The sequence below is a fragment of the Kryptolebias marmoratus genome, linkage group LG1 (genome assembly GCF_001649575.2).
Source record: "Kryptolebias marmoratus isolate JLee-2015 linkage group LG1, ASM164957v2, whole genome shotgun sequence".
Taxonomy (NCBI): Eukaryota; Metazoa; Chordata; class Actinopteri; order Cyprinodontiformes; family Rivulidae; genus Kryptolebias; species Kryptolebias marmoratus.
The window spans coordinates 9,264,943-9,285,109 of NC_051430.1; positions in this window are offsets into that span (position 1 = coordinate 9,264,943).

Consider the following 20,167-nt stretch of genomic DNA (forward strand, 5'->3'; position numbering starts at 1 on the left):
AAAACATTTCAGAGCTCAAAAACTAAACACTGCTGAGCACACAATGCATTTTAGCTCTCTGCTTGACTTCACCACAATAACATATCCCTTTTCTTTGTATTTAAATAAAACAATAAGAATGAACTTTACACATGCATTAGAGCAAATACAGCATGGATATGTCTGTGCTCAGAAAATATTCTATGAGCATGCATCAGTGTGAGTATCTAAATGACTTGACTATGCAGCAGAATAAATATATAATTAGGACAACAATGAGTCTACAATTATTTTAGTAACAGAAATCCCATTTGTTGCAACACATGGCTGAGTTCTTATTCAGTTTTCATCCATGAACAAAAGAAATGGGCATTGTCAAACAGGTTAACATACATCAGATAAAATCTTTATCGCCCATCTTTCATGGTAACCGACAACCATGTAATTGCTTATGTCTGTGTGTGTTTGAGTGTCTCTCTGGTACCACGATATCTCATGAACCATTGGACAAATTTTAATGGATCTCACAAACGATTTTCACTGGATGTATCTACAACTGTTTAACTTTTGGGCAAACACAAAAATGGCTGTAGCTCAGTCCTTTTGATAGAAATTGAGCTAAATTCGGGTGTGTAGTAGCTAAACATCATCCCCAACACATACCTTGAGCTATAACAGATAAAGATTTTTGTCGAAAACTTTGAAATGCAAGATGAGAGGCAATATGCATTCCTTCAAAGATTGCTAGTTTAATTTTTTACATGGCAAGAAACAGAACTCTGTTCATTATGGATCGCCGTCTAAAACACAATTCTAACAAATAATGACTGCTACTGAGGGCTGCTATGGAATATGTTTATAGAAACTGTTTACTTACAAATAAAAAACAAACAAAAAATTGCATTTTGATTTTCTGTTCACCAAAAGTGTTGGGGTTTTTTTACATAGCCACAGTTGCACCAAGACTTTTCCATCTGTTTCCAACTCATTCTGGGATGTTCTTTACATAAACTGTAAGGCTTCTGACTGTTATGTCCATCAACAAAACATTTACAGGATAAAAACTAAACATTGACTTTACTCAAAACTATGAATATTAACTTTTCTTTTTTTCTTTTTTTTTTTAGTAGAACAATTGGTGTGTTGTTATCATTATCTGATCCTGTTCTGTCTATAAAAGCTAGTTGTTCAGGGTCTGATGCAGCCAAATACGAAAAACTGACATCAGTGAAAGATGCCTTCAATTATTTCTCATGACCTAAATAACATACTGTGTTGGTTGGTCTTAAATATCTTTCATTTAAGCACATTTGTAGCAAACCAATTAGTGAGACCTGATTTTTTGACCAGTCATGGATTGATAAACAATCCATTTTTTTTGTTAGCTGTGGATAACCCTAAATGTCACATTTATTAAAAAATATTTAAGGTTCTTAAACTTTTAAGTATCATATTTTCAGTCTTGTGAGAAAATCCTGAACCAGAGTAAACAGTTAAAAACATGTGAATGACCCATTTGTTTAAATGAGTCTGAGCTCCTACAGAGTCACGGTTTGATTGCTGACTGCAGTATGTGACATGAGCAGTGGATCAGTAACTCATCTGCCACACTGATGTGTGAATTCTTAACACACCTTTCTCATAAATCAGAAGGGTAATTTTACTGTCGTGTGTGTGTGTGTGTGTGTGTGTGTGTGTGTGTGTGTGTGTGTGTGTGTGTGTGTGTGTGTGTGTGTGTGTGTGTGTGTGTGTGTGTTCAGTTCTTCACATTCAGTTCATAGTGTATACCATACCTGCTGCGGGTTGGTGAACTCTGTTTTTAGAGCGGGTCACGCTCATCCTGTTCAGCTCATCAGTTACACACAACATCCAAAGCTGCTCAAAGTGGAGCCAAAACTGAAACAGAGCAGCCAGTCATTCAGTATGGTGGGGGTTTACAGGAGGTGTAGCTGTACTCACGCTTTGTGTCTTACTCTCCGCAACATGATAATACCCTACACTGACCATGCGCTCATTCAAAAAACTTTCCTAAAGGTTTAATGAGGCAGCTGCAAACGAAACTGTATAGAAATACTTTTGTTTAAAGACGATTCAATAGTTGGTCATTACATATCTGCAGACGCTGGATCTGGACCACCATGGTGCAGGCGTGGAGAGTTTTCAGTGTTAAAACATGTCTGGAGGTAAACTTAGGCACTTTGGCATGGGTGCTTATTGGTGGACTCGAGTGCCAGCGGGTCGTCTGCATGCTAATGCTGAAAAGCTCACAGTACAATCACTCCACCTGATCCTTATCTGAGCAGAAGTGATGCAGACCTGTTCTAAGGAGCTTTACTGTGCTCCGCTCGACATGCAAAAGCTTTTTAAGGATTGACTTCTTTGTGGAGGGGAAAAGCTCTGAAGCTCAAAGCTGTGGCTCTGGCTGGTGTTTTATTACATTCTGTTTCTTCAGTTGTCTATAGTGTTCAAAAATAACTTTCCAGCTGAGCAATCCCAGCATTAACAACTCGTTTGATGGGCTCCATATGCAAAAAAACAAGATTGGGGGGTGGGGGAGACACAGAGGCTGTGATCAGGGAAATAAAATCATATGTATATTCTGTCACGCCTCACATCCTGTGGAGCAGTGCAGAATGTGGTGTGCTTGAATGAAAACAAATAATATGTCCTGGTGCATAGCACTGTTTGTTTCTGCTGCTTTCATTGGAATCATGAGCTTGAACAAATGTGCAAATGTGAGCTCAGAAAATGAACATGTAGCTAAAAAAAACTGCTTTGAGGTGATTTATTTCTTTTATTGTGGGTTTGCAGGAATGCTTTGTCTTATCGTCAGGAAGTCCTCCAGCCTGCTGCAGGGACATGTCATGAGCCAAGATCACTCTTAATCACCCGCCGTTCTGTTCCCCGCAGCTATATTCTCAACCTTGGGTGGTCACTTTACATTTCTTTGAGTTTTCTTTTCACTCCCACTGTTTCAATCATTGCAACATGGGGACGATGAATGTCATAACTTTGTTTGACCAACCTAGTTAGATCTTTGTTTCATCCAACAGCCCCTTAGTCTTCCTCTCTCTGTCACACACACACACACACACTGAAATATGTGCAAAAGATGTATGTATGCAGGTGATACTGTATCTGTGAGATAGAAACCCTCCCATTGCCCAACTCCACCCATATTTTCACAGTTGGCCTAAGTTCAGGGTCACTGAAGCTGACAGGAGATGACTTCTGTCTTGTTTTTTGACAAGCAAAGAAAAACTTGAAAAACAAGACTATCATGAAGGAGGCTGATTGGTTCACTCTGAGCTTTTCAAACACCTTGCAGCCCTGGTTGCATCAGACTACACATGCATGCACATATTTGGCTCACACACACATAAAAGTGTGTTTTAAAACGATTACATTTGATGTTTTTTTTTATAGTTTTCTCTTGTCTCTGTTCTGTGTCAAATTACACTTTTTTTCTTTTCCATCGCCATTCAACTCTTTACACCAGCCGTTTCAAGAATGTGTATGTGTGCAACAGTAGAGGCCATGTAACAAAAGTTCTGCTCGGTTTTCTGAGTGTATTAGAAAGAAGATTAGTACCCTGCAGTGAAGTTTCTACTTTGGTGATGTAGAATGCATATCAGTGAAAGGGGAACTGGGGATAGAGCCATCAGAGATGAGGGATGACCCAGAGTTCACGAAGTGCCCCCCTGCTGCTCATCCCTTTCATCAGGCAGCCCAGTTGTTGGTTTAACTCAGGACCTTCTCAGCAGGTCTTGGCACAGGGGAGACCCCTTGGCCAAAGACAATTTGCTCAGAGGAGGAGGGAAGGCTGCAAATCCTCAACAGCAGCTTTTCCAGCATCAAGCACCACCTACTTCAAATCATCCCTAAATCCTCCTCATGCCTTCAGAACCAGCAGAGCCAGAACTGGTTGACAAGAGGTCTAGTCTAAATGTCTTAAACTTAGCTCTGGGAAACAAAAAAATCGGTCAATAATGCATCATCACATGTTCAGAATTTGTGAGAATGGAAAATTTTAACACCTTTCATTTTAGTAATGTTGCAGCAATTATATTTTAGTAGCGTGGTGGCACATCACAGGCAGAGAGATAATGACACACTTTATTGGAAAGGAGATAAATGCACACTTTCCTCAGCGTGGGTGGTCCAGTCAGGGTGGAGCACGGAGGAGGAGAGTCCCACAGACAATTAGCATGCAAGCCAGCCTGAACATCTCTGATTTATTCATTAAGACATCACTCAAGTCCATCACCAGCATGCATTATTACTGTGTGTGTATGTTTTCAGCAAGTGGAAACACTGGGTTTTCACACATGATGTATGCATGACAGTGCGAGAGTAGTGAGAGGTCAGAAAAGAAAAAAACATTCTCTGGTTACAGTAGCAAGTCACAAACCAGTTTCACATGCCAACTTATGGGGATTTGAATGTTTTCCATTTTAAACAATTTCTTTTGTTATGCAAATTTAAAAAGTAGTCTTTCTGTAATTTAACCTTTTTACCATCTTTTAGACCATTCTTGTATCTCTTGGAGGAAAATTGTCCTAAAGATCAAAGATCTGAATTGTTTTCTTATGTCAAACTATAAATAAGGCAATTTAACTTGAATGTACCATACAAGAGACTACAATAAACACATAAAAAAGCTATAATCTTAAAAAGGTAGGGTCATGCAAAAGCTATTTTATAAACACTTAGATCGCCATCAATTTTGCATTGGTTATTCTAGCAGAAATATCATGGAATGAATAGAAGTGCCACAGCTAGCTGCTGCTACTGTTTTTGGTTGCAAAAAAAACACAAAAGTCAATGAAAATAATCATGTAATGCAAACCTGACAGCAGAGTAAAGGTTTATAAAGTAACACTTATATGAAATACTATAAAACTCTGGAAATTGAATTTGTTTTAAAATGGCAGCAGTCCACTTTGGATTAGCCCCACTTGAATTAACCATTAGTTCATCAATCTAATCACATCAAAACTTTTTTTCTCCAAACTGAGGCTATTTATAGAACTGTCTACAACAGGCAGGCAATTAAAGTGTTCAAAATCATAACAAAGCTTAAAAAAATGAATTATCACTTTAAATGTTTGTGAAAAATACAATGGAGAAATATACATAAAGAAAAAAGAAAAGAAAGTACTATCCCATCTGCTGTGTACTTATGGCACCATTGTGTTACTTTGCAAAGAGCCTGAGCTGAATGCTAATATTAGCATACTCATAATGATAATCAACTATGGGGTTAAAGCTGATCTAGTGTAAACCACTCACAACTTGCCCTGTTAAGTGAGTTAACATGCTGTAACATCAGCTGAAGCTATGGAACTATTGTTATCCTGGAAGCACTTTTACACCTTAATGGAAATCTGTGAGAGTTTTACAAAATAATCAGTGTCGCTGTGCCTTCTGACATTATCCAGTCTCTGTAAAGAGCTCTACCACCAACTTCTTGGTAACACTGTGGCAGAATGAACTGAGAATATAGTCTCATCATTGTGCTGCAAATATATGCCCAATGCCTCACACATGCTGTACAGTCTGGGATCTTTCAACAAGAACAACATCATAGGTAAGATATTTTTGCCATAAAATGATCCCAAAGTTAGGGATTTGTCTCATTGACTGGATCCAGATGATAACAGCTGTCTCCACAACACATCTAAAACAACTTCGGCCCACAAATGGAACCCCTGTTGTTCTCTCGAAACAGACACACAGTCAGACACGAAAACCAAACAGCACTACAAAACCGATCTGGGTTTCTGGCTGTGGTGTGGGTCCAGTAAATGCATAAATCTCACTTGTGTATGTGGTCATCCTGCTGGGAGATACCACATCATTCATCATCTCATTTAAAAAGCTTAGAGGGGTGAAGGAAATGAATGGCTGGGGATATGTTCTCCAGTCATTATTGGGTAAGACTGCCAAGTGGGTGGGACACCCTGAGCATGGAATCCTCTTCATTGGTAGACTGATTTGTCTGCTGGTTTTAGCAGCTGGTCCTAAAGATTGTGCATGGTCAGGTGCAGCAGTCACTCAAAGCTCTGGCAAGCTGGCAGGCTGCCCTCAAACTCTCACCCAAAGCCACAACAGATACCTGCAATTTGTCACCCCTATAAAGTAACATTCTCCATCTAAACTGTCATTTAAAGACAGAGGGGGGTCGTGTTTCCGCAGGGAATGACGCATAACTCTTAATCCGTGTTTCTTACAAAGCATTTTATTATGAGTGAACCCCTCCTCTATCCACTCCCATGGCTTCCAACTCACAGCTCAGTGGTTTTTTTTATTATTTGTAGCAGTTGGCAGAGATGGAGGAAGGTTTTAAAGAAGACATGTAATCTTTCCTGGCAGGGAGGCTTTCATTCAAGTCAGAGTACAGACTGGCAGGTAAAGCCCAGAGGGCAGTGCATCACTTCTTTGTTCTGCGACAGAGTTGGCAGCCCTCCAGCTCCATGCATGCCACAGCACACCTCAGGCTTAGGAGACAGGTAGACAGATGGAAAGACTGACAAATGAATCAAGGTCTTAAAGTCTTACTCTGTTCCATTTACAGATGTTGTTAATCTTTTAGTCAGCTGCAACCTTACCAGCATTGTGTAAACCGACTTGGTCTATAGAATTAATTAATGACATTCAAGTTGTTTTGAAAGCATGGTTTTTACACATTGTCTATTTTTCCTTTATTAAATTGTATCACTGAGCACGAATGTATTGATTGGATACTGCTCAGGCTCCATCAATCAAAATGAACACAAAAAAACAATGTGCAAACTACAGAAATAGGGCAACAAATTGCAAGCTGATCAGCTCAGATTAATATACCGTCACTGACTATCGTAGTTCTATGCATGTCAATGTCAATCAAGTATTGGAAATTATGTAAGGACCAGCCAAGCTCAGCGAAGAATACATTGAGCTGAACAGTCTCAGCAGAAAGAGCAAGTAGCAACAGAAAGCCTGAGGGGTTAAAGATGTATGAGACAATCAAACAGTCAGTCATCACCTTCACTGCTTTAGACTGTGTGACAGCACTGAGTGAATCTGTAATTGTTTGTTATTTTGTTTAAGGAGGCGTTCAGACCAGTATCATCCTGTGTTAAAGCAATGCATGTGAACCGAAAGTGGGAGCAAGACGTTTTGTCACAGAGATGAATCACAAAAACAATAATGATCTAATGCACAAATGAGCGTCTTGCAGCCTGCGGGTCACATTTGGCCAGTTAGCTGTCAGAGGAAAATCAGAAATCAAATAGAAATCTTTCTGCATGCAAATTGAAAATTGATGCTTTTATTTTGAAACATGCTTTTGCAGTGCTTTTATTTAAAAGGCAAGAGGGCATTTATTACCGCCTCTGCCTGCTGCAGTAGAGTCTCTTCACTGAAGCAGAGTTTGTGAGAGATTTGTACAACGTGACTTCATCTGTTCAAACCCAAAAAAGGTTTGATTTTTTTTTTTTACGAGACTAACAGTAATACAAAAACAGTTATTTTATGTTGTTAACTTGATGCTGGCATTTAAAAATGCTGCAAACCATCTGAGTTTTTTTTTTACAAATGTTTTTGTGAATGTTTATTAAATATAAAGTTTTAATACTCAATATGACTCATTAAGATTTTTTATTTTCTAGCTACAGCAGTTACTTTTAGCAGCTAACGAAAACCATATTTATAGGTAATAATTAAATTGATATTTGGCAGATTTGAGTTTAGCCTGTTGGTTAGTCGTAGTTCCATATGCTCCTCCTGCTGATCATGTGGCCCGTGGAAAAAAAGTCGCCCACCCCTGATCTAATGTGTAAAAGAACGTGCCTAACTTGTCAATGCCTTCATCATTAAATTATAATACAGAGAGCACCAAATATATGGAGCAACTGAAACTAAGCTACACAGTTTCAAACAAAGATGGCACAAAGGGAAGCTTGAATTGCCTTCAGTGTTGGCAGTGGGTGATAAAAGCTGTAGACCCCAACAGTTTTTCCTATGACCAGCTTTGCATTTATACAGTCAGATAACATTCTGTCACTATGAATGAGATTACTTGTTATTAATCATCTGTAGTGTTACCACACACTGTGTGACAAATCATAGTCCTGAACTGCACACCAAATCTTTTGAAAGATTGTGGTATTTTTCTTAGTCACTGCAGTCTTCCTGAGAAGAACCTTTATTTAGTCATTAATAAACTGCTAACAATAAACTGCTCAAATGGCTTCAAATATCAAAAATTCCTGTAAAGTACAGAAACCCCATTGTGGTTGTAAAAAGTCCTTTGATTCTTTCAGTGTTTTAAAGCCATATTGTCACGTTGCTATTAGCAGACATATGTGAAGCACTAAATTCTCACCAGGACACACACTTTGACCAATTTTAGTGCAGTTCAGAGAGTAGACAAACATAAGTGGAGCAACGCTCACAGTGCAAGAAATGTTCTACCTATGCGCCAATATGTCGAGTCTCCACAGTGGTTTCAGGTGTTGGATGTGCTGGAGGGCCAGGCTGACGGAGTAGTTCTTTCACTTTCATTACAACACAAGAAGCCGTTTAATCCAACATAATTGACTCGAGCAGATGGGGATACTGAATCTAAGGGAGCTGACATTTGTAATTGCGCTCAACTAAACTTCTACGTGAGCAAAATGTCAGTAAATTTTCTTTTTCTGCAGTGCATGACATATCCCTGGCTAATTCAGATGCAGGCGATAAATGGTGTTTATTTGGCCAAATATTATGAATACCTCCACCCCCTAAAGTGTCCTCACTGGGGGCTGGAGTTTAAAGGTTTCCAGAGGTACATGTATATTTACAAAACTCATTTTATTTGTAACATGTTCAGTGGTTGGGCAGTTTATTTGCTGGGAGGTTAAGCTTCCTTAAAAACAGCAACCGTGTACAGAAAACCATTTTAGCGTTGTAAAACTTGGTGTGGCAGGACCTGAGAGTCATTCCCAACACATATTCAGAGCGCCAACAGATTGCACAAGATACTTAACCCACTTGAAGCCCTCAAAAGTGAGAGAGAGAGAGACGAAGAGAGGTAGAGATGCCCTTGTAACTTTGGGTCAATTTCACTCGAAGGCCACAGGAGGGTTAAATGTTTTGCATGCAAAACATTTGAACACTGTCTTCACATTTGGACAATTCAAATTTTTCATAACAAGTAAAGCATGACTAAAACTGATCTTGCTAAGATTCAAGTATTCAAGTACTTCTGTGTGCACATGGCTCACTGGCATCTTTTGAAACACTCAATAAATGCAGCAGAGGTTTGAATCCGTCATTAGTTAATGCTGCAGCATTGTTAGTTTATTTTTTTATGTTTTTGAAAAAGAAAGGCAGGGCATGTGTTATTTTTCCTTTTCTCCATCTTCCCTCTGATGGGACTTTGTTGTGCTGTGACGTGCGCAGTTGCTAAGCTCATGAGTGTTTGCTCAGCAAATCTGCCATTGATGAAGAAAAGTTAAGAAAACATACTGTGCGTTGAGTCCACAGATGTGATGTAGACGGCAGATGTGTGCACAGGTGCGAGCACACGACTGCTGCACTTCGATTGTGCAACGTGAGGGTTGGTTGTGCGATGGTTAGATCACTCCAGATATGACGAGCAGGATGCAAACAGATAGCCTTACAATTGTAAAGAATTGATGAAGTGAAAATGCTTTGTTCTTTTAGATGTGGTGAGCTAAGAGAAATTACTAAATGATGATTAACATATGTGTTACTCACACTGTGTATAATCTTTTGTTCGAAAAGAAACTCATTATATGATATCAGACACTACAGATACTGACCATGACCACGCTGTGCTTTTATCACTCAGACACAGTGGAGTTTATTTAACTAATGTTGCATATCAAAGCCATGTCTGCCCCTTCTCTCACAAAATAAAATGTGTCCAAGGCCGCAAAACATGCTAGAACTATGATCATCAACTGGTGGGCCGTGGGCCACCTCTAGTTTGCTGGAGAGAGGCCTTTTCTAGACAACAGGGTTTGGTGACCCCTGCACTAGAAACTTGAAAAAAAACTCATTAAGTGTCAAAAAAATACTGCAAATAAAAAATATTGTGTTATATTATAAAACAGTTGTTATCTTAAAAATCTAAATTTTGACATTTTTGGTGTTTTGTGGAAAATTTAAGTATCCCACTTTGAAATAATAAACCATATTGTTTAAGCTAATTTCCTGGATAATAGATTGTGACTATTTGGGTTTTTTTATTAGAAACATTAAATAACATAAGCTCTGCATGTTTTCATTAAAGGTAAGTTTTCTCCTAATTTTTATTGTTTTATTGTTACTTGGCTTTTTTTTCAGGACTCTCTATTTTAATGACTTGTAATCTGAGGTATGTTTGCAAAACTGCACTCTTCTTCTTCTCCTTAACTTGCCTTAAAAGTATTCAAAGCAACGTTTTCTGGTTGTGTCTTTAGAGAATGATCGCACTGTGTGGCTGAAAGCTGGATCAATGAAGCGGCTAAGAGGCTTACAAACTACTAGCATGATCTGTATTATTCACATGTTTACAAAAAGATGGACAACTGCAAATACTAGCCTTTTCTTTTATTGTTATAAAAATCAATCAAACGAATTCCCGTGTTATTTTGTGGTCAAAGCTACAAAGGGCCACTGCAGAGGGACCCAAGAGCCGCACGTGGCCCTCAAGCCACAGGTTGCACACCTCTGACAGAGAGGTTTAAAAGTTCCAAATATATTTCAGTACACTGACAAACTGAAAGGAACTTTTGGAAATGTTGTGGGTCTTTAAATCTGTTTATTGGTCCAACCTCAGTAGATACTTTGTGGCACTTGTTCAGTGGAAAGACTCATGCAGAGCTGCAGGAGAAGAAGCAGACGATGATTGGCAGGGCCCTCTGGCTGGCTGATTTGCTGGCCGACTGGTTGGGGGCTTTTCTTGTCTGCAGCTGGACAGGAGGGACACACTGGGGTCGAGGTTGGCAAAGCTAAGAGGAGGGAGGGCAAAAGGAGGGAGAACGAGTGAGCGAGCCGATGGGAGAAGCAAAATAGAAAGCGCGGTTGTGGCAATTTGTTCTGGTGTTGCTTCGGGAGACTTAATAAAGACATTCAAAACCTTGCTGTGTCCCCCACCTCTTACCAGGCTGGTCAGATGCACAGCGGAGGGTTAAAACAACCAAACTCTCTAGGTGCACCACTTGTTTGTACAATACAGTGCAGTCAGATTTCTGGAAAAACCTAAATCAACAGCCTTTGACAAGGTCGGCCTAAAACTCAAGCAGTATTAAAAAAAACTTCTTCAGATTGAACTGAAGACCAGTTATTTATATTCTGGATATTTACCCTTTATTCATATATACTTTTTTAAGATTACTTGATTTAAAAGGCTCTATAAACATTACCGCTTCAGATCTTTTTATTTACTCTGCCTTTGGGTTTTTGTATCTTTGTAGCTACACAGAATTAACACCATGTAGGATGGCAGGAAGGGGTTAAATTATCAAAAAGTCAGCAGTTTGTGACTACTTCATGCAATACATTTCCCAGAAAACTTGCTTGGGGCAGCGTGAAACATGTTTGCTTGACAGACATAGTCAGACTTTAACACTATGACCTCATTCTTTGTGTAAACCAGGGCCTCCATCATATTGCTTACTGTTGCAACTGTACTTTATTTTATTTATTTATTTATTTATTTTAAGGTAGTATCTCACTGATCTGCAACTGTTGGAGACTAGTTGGTGACTCAAAGTTGCCAGAAAATGGGCTAATTCCCAGTCGCAGTCTCACTGAGTTCCGAATGTTTGTGATCAAGCAACCAGCGAGAAAAAGGATGCAGCGATAGTTTTGTAATATTTAGATGTTTTTAATATTGATTGAGAAAAGAAAAATTTTCAAAACTATTCCTGCACCATGAGTTTGCTGAAAGGTTCTGGAGCAGAGGAGAGATTAGGTTATAATTGTTTGTTTATGTTTCCTAACATGCTAACCTGAGGCTTTACCTTCTGTATGATAAATCTTGCCTTAAACAGAATATTAATACTTATCATTCTGATCAGTTTTAAAGTCTGCTGCTCAGAACCAATGATGTGTAGCTTTCAGAGCTCGACTCTCCTGGCTGCACATCAGCTTTCAAAAACACCATTAGACCATTAGACCTTATGTGATGAAGAAATTTATACAGCTTGTCATTTTGGAAATACTAATACAGCTTTATATATTTCAGTGCATTACCAAAATGAGTATCTGGATGCACACAAACTCCTGTATCTTCAGAAACTTGCCGTGCTTTAGAAGAAGATGGGACATGTTCTGCTGCTTCTGGGATTAAAAGCTTCTGATGACTGTCACAGAGCTCTGATCCGATGTGTGCCGACACGTCTGTTTGCAGTGCAGAAACGATTACAGTGAATGTTGGTTTCGTGTCTGAAAACGTGTGTTTTTAATGCAGGGGTTCTTGTGTTACTTCTGAGCCACATACAAGATGAAATTCTGCAAAATACTTCAAATGAGGATGTGATGTACTGTAGGTGATCTAAGGCCATGTTTGCATAGGTGTAACCTTCCCAGTCACTAGTAACTTATAGATATATTACTATTAAACTATCCAAACACTGCAAAGTAATTGCTGGATGCTCCAAATTTAGCTTACTTTTTCTACACAGTTATGTGTGCTTGCAAACAATATGCAGGCAGATTTAGAAGTTATTTTACAGTTCTGGATATTCAAGACAAAAAGCAGCATATATATATGAGTGAAGCATGTAATATCTAATTATGTATTTATGTATCTCTGACTTGTCATTAGCTCTGACCTGGAAACAGCCTGTGAACTCTGCTCATCCACTCATTTCCTTCACACTGTGTCCCCGACCCCACCCACACCCAGACTGCAGCTGTCCGGTCTCACTCTGGGGTCAAAGGGAACATCCCACTCCTCATCCTGCCTCAGACTAACACCTGTTAGCTGCGTCTTAGCCTGGCTTTCATAAAGTCAACAGAGAATTCAATAACCGAGGCTTAGAGCCACGAGGTCTGAGCTCAGCTCGTAACGACAGCAGACACAACAGCAGAAACACCACAGCGGGTGCATAATGGTTAGGGAGGCTGGGAGAGGTGCTGCGGAGTTTGTCCATGTTGGGACATGCTACACGGTGGGAAACAAAAATTAAGGAGCCTGATTTAAGGATGGAATCATACAAAACAACTACTTGGCTCTCACATATACACTAAATGATGAATGTAATAGCTTGTACCAGATGCCGTACAGCCTGAATTTTTTCCCATTCAATCAGTTTCCGCGTCAGTGTTCGTCAGATTAAAGTGTTATTTTTAGCTGAATGTGCCCTCAGCTGTTCATGAGTGTAATTAGAGGGGAGTTAGATCCCACTGTCAAGCTGACACACTGAGGAGAATTGTCTAATTGTGTTTTTGACAAGGTGTGAGTCACCACTGTGATCCTCCCCTTCATTAGAGCAAATCCCTGGTACAAAGGCCAATGAAGAAGAGATTTACTCGTGTCTGGGAGGTCTCCCTGCAAACGGCTAATGCGCCTGTGTGCATGCATGTCTGTGTGTTCTGTGATGCAACCTAAAAATCTCTCTTTTTTTTCCAAGTTTCTGTATCATCTCCTCTCGCTGTCAGTCACATTCTTCACATTCAAACACCCCCTCTGTCCGGCTTATAATTAACTACAGTTGTTAATGGGCTCAAGAGGAATTTGGTTTGTAAGCTGATCCTACAATTAGAGCTTGTTGACTTTGCATAAATGTTGGAGGCTGCGCTCCCCAGGGGCGCGGGGCAGAAGAAGGGCGTCTTTGAGGAGCTGCCAGCCTTGACCGGACCTCCTGAGAAGTTAGAGGGGGAAGTGGGATCTAAAGCACACACAGAGGAACTCCTTCCAACGATCCTCCCCTGGACCTTTTGGGTCACACGGGACATCGGGTCAACCTCAGGAAGCACAGAAGAGACCTCACTGACCAGCAGCTCAGGAGGCAAACTTTTTAGAATTATTTAAAAGAGGAAAATTACTGGGAACAGTTGTTTCGGAAAACTTCCTATGTTTTTCTACTTGATGCTCACATGTTCGTATACTGATAAAATGCTGTTTTGTGAGGGTTTTAGTGGTCCTTGCGATGGATAGTCACTAATGTTATATTTGATGGTTGGACTAATAGGAAAGATTTGGCACGTCAACAGAGACTTTGACTGGGATCAGCTCGAGCAGTTGATTGAAGTGTTGGGCTGTCAAGCTGCATCACCTCAGTGTCAGAGATAAACTGAACAAATTAACTATGACAGGGGAAGAATGTGGGTTTTGGCTGCTTCAGACTCTGCAGTCACATCCTCTCACCCTTTGCAGATGCATTTGTGAGTCTCAGACAAACTGAAAAGTGCTTATGACACAAACACACAGACAACAGAGACTGATCACTTCTGTGTAGGTGAGCAAATTTATTATAAAATTAAATCAAAATTGTTGTTCTCACCCAACCTTTCTCCATATGGGTGGCTCCACTTTCATTTCAAGCTTGGGTCCTCTACCAGAGGCCTGGGAGCTTGAGGGTTCTGCGCAGTATTTTAGCTGTAGTACTGGGAATACACTCTTCTGTGCAGAGATCTCTGGATCTCTCCAACATATCTCCTAGGCTCTGATGTGATCTATTTCCTCTTTCAGCCCTTGGTATTTCTCCAGCTTCTTGTGCTCCTTCTTCTTAATTTTATAGTCACTTAGGATTGCTACATATATCACCACTGCTTTCTCCTGTTGCCTGTCGACCACCCCAACGTCCACCCCAGTATTCTCATTTGTCATTTAAAGAGTGCCCCTTATTCTTGGGGTTTAGATGCACAGCTGGGGCTAAGTCTAGTCCTGAAGAGCTGCTCTCCTGGGTTGAGCCATGCGTCTGTGGAGAAGTTGTTTGGTTTCTCCAATATAGAGTTCTGAACCTTCCTCTCTGCACCGAACCGCAGACACCTCGCTGCTCAAACTCAAACTGATCTTGTGCTTTATGTCACTGAAATATCTTAAAACCAGTCAAACGAGAAAACCTGTTACAACTGGGCCAAACCATGTCGAATGGTTTCACAGTTTGTTCATTAGATTTATTATTTTAATTGCATTCAGAGTGTATTTTTAATAAAATTTCATTTCTGTTTATCACTTGGTCGAAGGCACTGTCAAAAGCAAAAAGGAAAAAAAGAAGAATTCTTATAGTTTCCTCACAGGGGACGTTCCCCAAATGTAAAATTAATAATACTCTAAACAATTTGCTTTTAATATTTTATGGTCTAGGACAGCTGACATTGCTGAGGCCAACAGATTGTGTTGTTATTTATGTATGTATTTTTGCACTGTTGACAGATCACACTTTATTTGTGGCAATGATTCACTCATTCCTGATTCTAATGTCTAAAACACGTCTCACTCATCCTTCTTGTTGCCGAGACTCATTTACAACCTCGGCTCTGACTGGAACAGCAGCTTGACAATTTGCCAGATTGTATTTTAATTGTTCTCCACACTGTTGTAAATCATTCTTTCATCAGCGTGTGTGCACGAAGTGTTTGGCCACAGCTACACAGACAAGCACATGCAAACACTGACAGGACAGGCTGCGTTCACTTTAAATGGTTAGCCATTTATTTCTGCTCAGCTGGTTAGGTCGGAGTTCAGTGCTAAGCAGCAGCACTGGTTTGCTGAAACAGAAAAAAAAAACCGCAAAGAGTTGGAGCCGAATTGAATCTCGGCACACGCACTGGGAATTACACTTCGTCAGGATCTTCCTTCTTTCTGCAGTTAGTCTGAAACACTGGCTGTCAGTCACAACACACAGCACATGTTCTGCTGGATCTGGACAACAGGTTCTGTCAGGAATGGAAATAAACAAATAAAAACAGCTTTTATAAATAGAGTTTAAAGTCTTGTCAGCTGCTCCAGCAAGTAAATTTATCAGGCTGGATATGTTCATCATCTGTCTGATTTTGGGTTTGTTTGTGTTCGTTGCTCTGACAATTAGTGAAATGGACTATGAGATCAGTGATGTTTAGGTTTCTGTCAGTCAGTTTGATTGCGAGCAAAATTCTGAAAAAGCTACTCAACTCATTTGTAAGAAACTGAAAATAAAGTAAGGTTAGATTTTATTCTAAATCTAATTACCTTCTTTAAAACAGCTGTATCAAGCATCAGGGAAGATCATATTCACTTTCTGTTTAGGGCTTTTTTGGCTTTTTAATTGGGTTGTCGTACTTGACCTGAACTCTCACTTTTTCAGATTTGTTTTCAGTGTTCCAGGGTGGCACAGCGATGCAGTGGTTAGAGCTGTCACCTCTTAGCAAGATCACAGGTTCACTTCCCGGCCTGGGGCCTTTCTGGGTGGAGTTTGCATGCTCTCACTGTGTTCACGTGGGTTTACTCCGGCTACTCCAGTTTCCTCCCACAGACCAAATACATGCATGTTATGTTCACTGGTAACTCTTAAATTGTCTTTAGGTGTGAGGGAGAGCATGAATGGTTGTTTATCTCATTTGTCTCTGTGTGTCAGTGTTCCAGTTGTCTCAGTCAGCTGATCTCAATTTTTAGTTCACAAAATAGATCAGTGCTTAAACGCTCCAAAGCTTAAATTTAGAGATTTCACATTATTTAAAACTAAAACTGCGCACCCAAATTAGAAGTATTTCTTTTAGTGGGTAGTCTTATATTTATGTTTGATCACATGCAATGGCAATAAAAGACAAAATCCAGGGGGTGAATGCCAACACCGCCAACATCAAAACTGATGAGTGGGACTGTGGTGTGTTCAGAAACAAAACAGCTAAAACAGCTTGTCATATCTGGTTTAAAACACAAACAACCATCATGATGTCAAATATGTGTTAAATACAAGGACAAACAGCGAGAATAAGAAAAAAAAGAAGGAATCTAAGCAAAACAATCTTAAACTAAACTGAAAAAGTAACTGAGAAAAATAATTTAACTGTTTTAGTATATTTTTATTGGTAACTTGTACACATTTGACATCAATTAAATTTATTATATATATATATATATATATATATATATATGTATATATATATATATATATATATATATAACAGAATAACAACATAACGCAAAGTAAAAAAAAAAGTTTAAAATACTTATCTAAATACTTAAAATGCTAAAATACTTAAGTTAAAAAACATAATTAAATACATTAAATACTAGTGAAAAAAAAAAAAGGAACACCAATGTCGATGATAAAAATGCGTTAAAATATTCAGCTCTTCATGAGTGTAATAGCGTGTGGAAAGAAACTCTTCTGTAGTCTCAGTTGGCTAAAACGCAGACCTGAGGGGAGACGCCAGAACAGGTGATGGCCAGGATGCGATGGATCATTGATGATCTTCTCTACACGCTTCCTAACTCTCGAAGCATGCAGATCCAGCAGAGCAGGTAGTTCTACTCCAGTCATCCTCTCTGCAGACATGATGATGTGCTGCAGTCTGTGAATGTCCTGTTTAATGGCAGAGCTGCCCCACACTGTGATGGACCTGTAATAATTGATTATATAGTGGCAGTGTAGAACCATACCATCAGCTCCTGGGACAAGTTGAACTTCCTAATCGGATGTAGGAAGTACATCCTCTGTTGGGCCTTTTCGATAATGGAGTTGATGTTACAGTCCCACTTCAAGTCGCTGGATTATCATAATTTAATCTGTTTGACTTTGTTATTGGTATTGTGGATGTTTTTTTTAGCAACTAGTGATTATTAATGGGCTCTAAAACTCTTAATCATCCAACCCCAACAAGCTGTTTTTTCAAGTAATGCAGTTTTGAATCTAATCCTCAGTCAGTTTCGCCCTAATTCAAACCTTCATCGTGTGAAAGAAACATCTCTCATGTGAACCAGGTCAACAAAGACCATAATAAACTTCAGGAAGGAGGGAAATGAGAATAATTAGCATCTGAGTTCAGCTTAGATAAACAGAGTGGCTCAAAACAGTTTAAAAGCTTGGGACTTTGCTTTTTTCAGTTTAAACTGACAAAAAATAAGGATTTCACTGGGCTGCTACACCTTTTGTTTCTCACTGTCCGACATTAAATCAGACTCAATCTTTTCTGTTTTAGGTCAGTTAGGATTGCCTAAAATATTTCTATTATTTAAGTGTCCAAATAATGAGAGAGAGAAAGGCCATGTTTATTACTTTCTTCAAAGTCACAAGTTTACATAGAGCAAGATGACGATGTCTTTAAACAGTTTAAGAAAACCTAGATGACAATTATGGCATGGCTTTTGGAAGCTTCTGATTGGTTAGCTGACAACATTTGAAGTAATTGGAGGCACACCTGGGGATGCATTTTAAGGCACACCTCCAACAGACTGCTTCTTTTTGTGGCATCATGGGAAAATCAAAAGGAATCAGCCAAGATATCAGGAAAAGATTTGTCAACCTCCACAACTCTGGTTCATCCTTGGGTACAATTTCCAGATGCTTGAAGGTTCATCTGTTCAAACGTTTATACTCAAGTATAAACACCATGGGAACGTCCAGCCATCATACCAATCAGGAAGGAGATGGGTTTTATGTTTTGGTGCAAAATGTGTGTATCATCACCAAAACAAGAGCCGAAGACCTTGTGAAGATGCTGCTGAAGCTGCTGAGAGAGTCATTATCCACAGAGAAACAAGTTCTTTATCAACATGAGCTGAAATATCTCTCAGTGAGGAAGGAGACATTATTCTGAAAATAACATGAAAAAGACAGATTACAGTTTACAAATGCACACAGGGACAAAAACCTTAATGTTTGGAGACATGTCCAGTGGGCTGATGAAACTAGAATTGAACTGTTTGACCACAATGACCATCATTATTATATTTGGAGGAAAAACAGGGAAGCTTGAGAGCAGCCTGAGAACACTATGCCAACTTTGAAGTATGGATCTTTCAGCCCTAGGTACAGCCAAGGGCTAATTTAAAGCTCAAAGGGGATCAGGCTTTTGTAGCGGCAGCCCCTAGACTCTGGAACAACCTGCCCCAAAACTCACTTTTTTTACACTGGCTTTTAATTCAAGTTCAGTTTGAGTTCAGTCAGATCTTTTATGTTGTGGTGTTTCGTTGCTTGAGTTTGTTTTTAGCCTATATTATCGTACGCGTTGGTTTCCCTGTGTGATTTTACTGAATTTATATTATTGTTGGTTTTATCCTGTTTGTTTTTTATCTGCTTGTAAAGCACTTTGGTCAACCTTGTTGTTTGTAAACATGCTATCTGTCTTCCTGTCTCCTTTATTATTCCTGCAGTAACATTACTTTTGAATGAACAAACAAGCACAAACTTCAACAGTCAATCCTTAAGTGGACCATGAGAAACAAAAAAAAAGGTTTTGTAACTAACTTTCACTGTCCACCTGTTGCATGCAAATCCAATATTTATTCCTCCATTGGTTTGTTTTTGGTTGCTACTAAACTAAAAGGTAGACAAGGAGAAATGGGTATAAAAAAGGTTGTAGACTCAGCCAGGATGAGTTCATGGTTCATGGTGTCTGTTTTCTCTGGCATACAAGACTTCACGAAGCAGCAATGGGTATGCGTTCATAGGGGATATTAAAAGCAGAGAAAGTGGCTGTGTTTTGGTCAGGGTTTCTCATTCACACGCACTTATTTACTCTTATGGGTGTTACTCTCTTTACAGAGTGTAGAGAGTATGCACACTTAAATACAGTGAAAGAAACACCACAAATGATGAAATCCATCCTTTGGGGTTTACTTCTCTGTTTCCCAGAGCCTCTTTCCATTTTTTTTTTTTTTTTTTTTTGCCTGATTGTTTCACTCCATTTTCATCAAGAGAGAATTCCACAGGAAACAAAAGTAATTAAGAAATATTGATGCTGGATACATCTATTTGCTTTTCCAAAAAATGACCATTAGCAAAAATGTAGCTGCAGTCATTCATCACCGCACAGAGGCACTTGGCATCAGACACACACATGCTCAGTGCGGTACTATCCCAGCATCCCTCTTGGTGATGACTTCATTAGGGCTAACTTTGCTGTCCTGTAAACATTGTGTCTCTCTGGGAGATATGATATAACAGCCAGGCTCACTGTTCATCTGTCTTCTGCACACGTGTTAACGTCCCAAAGCTGTTCCAGGAGGTGGCCAACGTGCTGGAATACGAGTGACAAGGGTTTTCATTTTGCGCAGTGA